We start from the raw sequence: 6,000 nt of genomic DNA on the forward strand, positions 1-6,000 counted from the left end.
TATGTTTTGTTACCTAAGGGTATGTCTACACTATGAAATTAGGTCAATTTTATAAAAGTCGATTTTTAGAAACCAATTTTATCCAGTTGATTGCATATGTCCACACTAAGCGCATTAAGTCGGCAAAGTGTGTCCTCTACCATGGCTAGCATCGACTTACAGAGCGGTGCACTGTGGGTAGCTATCCCAGAGTTCCTGCAGTCTCCGTTGCCCATTGGAATTCTGAGTTAAGCTCCCAATGCCTGATGGGACAAAAACATTGTCGCGGATGATTTTGAGTACATGTCATCAGGCCCCCCTCCCTCCATGAAAGTAATGGCAGATGGTCGTTTAGCACCTTTTTTCCTGGGTTACCGTGCAGATGCCATACCACTGCAAGCATGGAGCCCACTCAGCTCACCGTCACTGTATGTCTCCTGGGTGCTGCTGGCAGACACGGTACTGCATTGCTACACAGCAGCAGCTCCTTGCCTTCACTGCAGATGGTGCAATAGGACTAATAGCCATCGTAAGTCTCCTGGGTGCTCCTGGCAGACTTCGGTGAGGTCGATCAGGGGTGCCTGGACAGACATGGCTATTCTCCTCTTAGGGCACCGAATGGGAGCCAGAGACTCCAGGTCATTCTCTTCTTTAAGTTTCATCTCATGGAGATTCAGTCCTGCCTGGAATATCATGTGAGCTGGAGGCTTCTGCCTAAGGCTGCTCTCCCAGCTGGCAGCACCGTGTGGTCGCACCTATCCCAGCCTACCCCTTGCTCCCATGCTCTCATGAAGCCTGGACAGTAGTAAGGAGCAGTTCAACTATAGGCTGAGCAAGTGCAGAATGGTGATAGCATGTACCTTTGGATGTTTAAAAGCTCACTGGCGCTGTTTGCTAACTAGGTCAGACCTCAGCGCAACCAACATTCCTATTGTTATTACTGCTTGCTGTGTGCTCCATAATATCTGTGAGAGTAAGGGGAGATGTTTATCGCAGGGTGGAAAGTTGAGGCAAATTGCCTGGCACCTGATTTTGAGCAGCCAGACATCAGGGCGATTAGAAGAGCACAGCAAGGTGCGCTGCGCATCAGAGAGGCTTTGAAAACCAGTTTCATGACTGGCCAGGCTTCGGTGTGACAGTTGTGTGTTTTTCTCCTTGATGCAAACCCACCCTGTTTGTTGATTTTAATTCCCTGTAAGCCAACCACCCTCCCCCTTCAAAATAAAGTAACTATTGTTTTGAAACCATGCATTCTTTCTTTATTAATTAAAAAACATGAGTTAACAGACAAGGTAGCCCAGGTGGGGTAGGGAAGGAGGGAAGGACAAGGCCACATTGCTTATTGTAGCCACACTAAAAATCAAACTGTTTGACTGACAGCCTTCTGTTGCTTCGGCCATCCTCTGGAGTGGAGTGTCTGGGCGCTCGGAGCCATCCACTCCGCGTTCTCGGGCGTCTGGGTGAGGAGGCTACGGAACATGGGGAGGAGGGGAGGCGGTTATACAGTGGATGCAGTGGGGGTCTGTGCTCTTCTTGGCTTTCCTGCAGCTCCAACAGATGCTTCATCATGTCTGTTTGCTCCCTCATTAGCCTCAGCATCACATCCTGCTTCCACTCTTTGTGCTCACTTAATTCTTTCCTGGCCTCTACCACTGAATACCTCCATGCATTAAGCTGTGCCCTATCAGTGTGGGAGGACTGCATGAGCTCAGAAAACATGTCATTGCAAGTGCATTTTTTTCGCCTTCTAATCTGCAATAACCTCAGGGACGGAGATGATAGGGGGAGCGTAGAAACATTCTATGCTTTACGATTCTGGGGGGACTGCATGGTCACCTGCGCTGCTGAGTTCGCCACACTGACAAAACAGGAAATGAAATTCAAAAGTTCCCGGGGTTTTTCCTGTGTACCTGGCTAGTGCATCGGAGTTCAAAGTGCTGTCCAGAGTGGTCACAATGGAGCACTCTGGGATAGCTCCTGGAGGCCAATACCATCAATTTGCTTCTGAACTACCCCAAATTCAACCCAGCAAGGTTGATTTTAGCACTACTCCCCTCGTTGGGGAGGAGTACAGAAGTCAATTTTAAGAGCCCTTTAGGTCGACGGAACAGGGTTGGTTGTGTGGATGCAGTCATTTTTAAATCGACCTAACGCAGCTAAATTCAACCTAACTGCATAGCGTAGACCAGGCCTAAGAGGTTAAATGTGTACATAATAAGTGGACTCTTCAGTTTTATTTAAATGAGTAAGTTCATCCCATATCTAATTGTGCAGCGTGTATTTTCTAATTCTGTAATATAGAGATTTAAGGGCTCACAGCAGCATGGAAAAATGGGAAGACATTAAAAACCCACAAGAATTCACACAGTAAAATACAATATTTAGACTTAATGTAGAAACATTAACAAGTCAGGTTTAAAAGCACTGAGACACTTCCAAACTCTGTCTGACTGAACACATGGCATCTGAGAAACCCAGTGTTCTGCAACCTAGGAAAGCACCTATGAAATTGTAACTGCTAACAGTTTGCTTGTCACCAATGTATCAGTCAGGATAAAGAGGATTATTCTCGAGCAGGAGTATAATGAAGACTGTTTAAAGGTGAACAGTTCTCAGAGGAATGATGATAATAATTGCCACCTACAGAGAAAAAACAGCATTTCAAGAGCACCATCTGAAAAGGAGAAGGACTAATTATACCAACCATGAGTCACATGGTTTCATATTTTGACTCCATACAACATTTTGGAAATGTGCACCTCTGTACCCTAAATCTGTAAGGACAGAGGGCCTTGGCCTGCCAGCCCTCAGTGCCCTGAACTTCTATGGAATTCAGTGGAAGTACCACATTCAGAGGGAATGTAGATTTGAGCTCTTAATGATACTCCAAATATTGTGCCCAATTTTTTGTTCCACCTCAGCCCCTTATGTCCTCCAGAGGTGTAAAGGGATCCAAAAGGGATAGAAACTGCCCCTGAGGTTTACTCCTATCAAGGGACCTTCCCTGAACAGTAGAGAGCTGCCAACACAGCTCTACCCTGGCCCCCTCCTAGTCCGCACAAAAAGAGGTATACATTAGAGAGGCTTAGCCAAGTAAGCTGCAGCCGATCTATCCTGGGCTGGTTGACAAACCCTATCTAGGTGCGAATACAGCGCTCATCATCACAGTATCTGAGTGCATCACTATCACTATTCCTCACAGCATGTCTGTAAAGAGAGAAATTGTTTCTTGTTTGTTTTGTTTTCATAAAACCAAAAGGGAGCTGAGCTACTTGCTTAAAGAGGGTGTCTGTGACCAACCTGGGACTTGAAACCAGACCTTCCTAAGTCCATTGCAACCCAGACATCTCCTGGGGGTGGTGTTCTGTCCCAGCTAGTGGCACCAAGACCACTTAGAGAGAGATTAATGGATCTGCTCTGCAGCCTTAGCTAAGAGCCAGTTGGCTCATGCACTTAGTTCCAGAGGCCCCGGATTTGATCCTGCCTGCTGACGACTGAGGTCTGTCAGCGTTACAAGTGGGGTCTCGTTGGGGATTTCAACTGGGAAGTCTCTGAAGCTCGGGATGTGCTTCCTCAGCTAGGGGAAGTATGTAACCCACACACCTTCCAGGTGTGGTGTTCGGTCCCATCTTGTGTCACCAAGACCACTTAGAAAGTGAGAGAGAGAGAGATTGAGTCTGCTCTACAGCCTTAGCTAATATGCAGGTGGCTTTTAGCTCATGTGGCAGAGGCTCATGCAGTAAGCTCCAGAGATCCCAGGTTCGATCCTGCCCGCCGACAACTGGGGTCTGTCAGCATTACTCTGACCATCACACTAAGCCACTGTTGCTACCAGAACATCACTTAGAGCAGTTCTGAGACTTGTCTCGCTGATGATTGGCAAGGGCGAGGCAAGATCATTCAACATCCTGAAAACACAGGCAGCAGAAAAGGTTACATAAAGCAACATTTGTCCCACCCGCTGTCCCTACATTGCAGCCTACTGAAATGCATGACAAAATTCCTGAGACCTTCAATGTCATCCATTCTCCTACTGAAATGCATGACAAAACTCCCAAGGCCTTTAATGGGTCATCTCATGAGTGGTATACGTAAGAGAGAGCAGCATAGCTTTTTTTGGCATCCATACTGTAAGTGAGAGGATATTCCTAAACCATCACAAGTACCCTGGATGCACTGTGAATATCATTATTCACACCAAGCTTGTAGTTTGTTTGTGGGATTTTTTTGTAAAATGGGAAAACTCCCTGGTGGAACTGTTGCACTGTAACCTTCTACTGGGGAAAAACTAATCTTAACAGCAAAATATGAAGTGGGTGGCTGGGTGAGAAGGCTTGGAGGAGGGGGGTTGAAGATAGCTAATGGCAGGTTGCACAGCACCCCAGTTCAGCCCTACCTTTAGCTCAAGTCGTCAAGGCCTGTGCTTTAGCAGAAGGAAGATCAGAGTTCTAATGTCTGCTGTTCCTGGGATCACGGTGCGCAGTGTCATGAATGATAACCTGAAGTCCTAAGTAACCTCTGATTTGTTACAGGACATTGAGGACAATCAGCCTTTATTTCCATTCAATAGCTGCCTTGAAAATGAATTAAATTTAAGGCACTGGCTAAAATTTCCAAAGGAACAGTAAGAACAAACTTTCACAGAAGGATCTGGTTTATTCACAAGCCTTATGGGAGATTCAAGTCACAGCCCCAATAAGCCTCAGAAAAGCTCTATGCTAACTGATTTTCTGATAGCTATTACACAAGAAGAATCTTTGCACTGACAAAATGTAAGCATTTGAAACGCTTCCTATTAAGCCAGTTAATAGCCCTGAGCACAGTGAGAAGGAAAAGCATTACTTCAAAAACAGAGAGAAAGAAATATGGGCATTATCAAAGAAAAGATCATCAATCTTTCAAAAGCAACAACAGCAACAAGCAAAGAATACTTCCTCCAACTCTAATGGGAATTCTTCACTGCCTTCCTGCTGTTGGCAGGAGACAGACAGACAGACACAGATGCACAGAATAGACGATAGCCCAGTAGTTAAGGCACTCATGTGACACATGGGAAAGTTGGGTTCAAGTCCAAACTCTGCTAGTCTGGGGTGGATGAATTGGTCTCTCTCAAACTTCCCAACAAAATGATCATCAAAACAGATGTTTCTGCAAAACATTTTGATTTCAGGACCCCCAATTTGAGAAATCCTAGTATCCCCCGTGAAATCTGCCAGATTTCAGGGTCCTTGACGCATTTTTCTTGGCTATGAATTTGGTAAGGCCCTACTTATAGAAGTTTGCCTCTGCACCCCCTCCCCATGCTGTGGCTACACACAGCAATCTAGTCCTAAGCAAGGTTGCCAAGCATGATAGCTATCATTTGATAAACACTCATTTGTGGGAAGCACAAGGACTTGTATGCAATAATATGCAGAAACAAGATGTCTGAATCTAATATAATGATTCATAATTTACAGTTACACTGAACAATGGTGGGATTGCCAAGGAAGACGCTAGCCTTCCTTAGACACTGGAGCTGGGCCTGAGAAGTATTTCCCAAATACCCCATTTTATCTAGTGTCTCATGTTGCTTCCTTCTAGTTAGCTCCAAACCGTCTGACAAGAAACAGCACCCTGAGAAATATGTCTCCACGTCAGTCAATTCCATTGAGAGTTCAAATATCACCCCCTGAAGTATCGCTTTCCTGGACCTACCTTCCTGGAGCAATGTCTCTGAATACAGGGCTGCCGCATAGGGCACGTTACTGAAATACCAAAGCCGATAGACATTCTTTGACATGTTGTACCATTATCTATCACATACCTTCCTGTTCTTCTGGTATTTGCAGTGGCATATGATTCTTTATGAGTCGGCCACACAACACTAACATCTTTATGGAGGAGAAACCTTTTCAAAAAATAAATGAGTATAGTCTGAGTTTAAGGCCAAATTCATGCCCTGAGCAGATTTAGCTCAGGCATGAGAGCACATTAATCTGCATTAACATCAATTTGCAAGTTCACTGGGGTATAATGCCC

Source organism: Caretta caretta, chromosome 11, assembly GCF_965140235.1.
Source record: "Caretta caretta isolate rCarCar2 chromosome 11, rCarCar1.hap1, whole genome shotgun sequence".
NCBI lineage: Eukaryota > Metazoa > Chordata > Testudines > Cheloniidae > Caretta > Caretta caretta.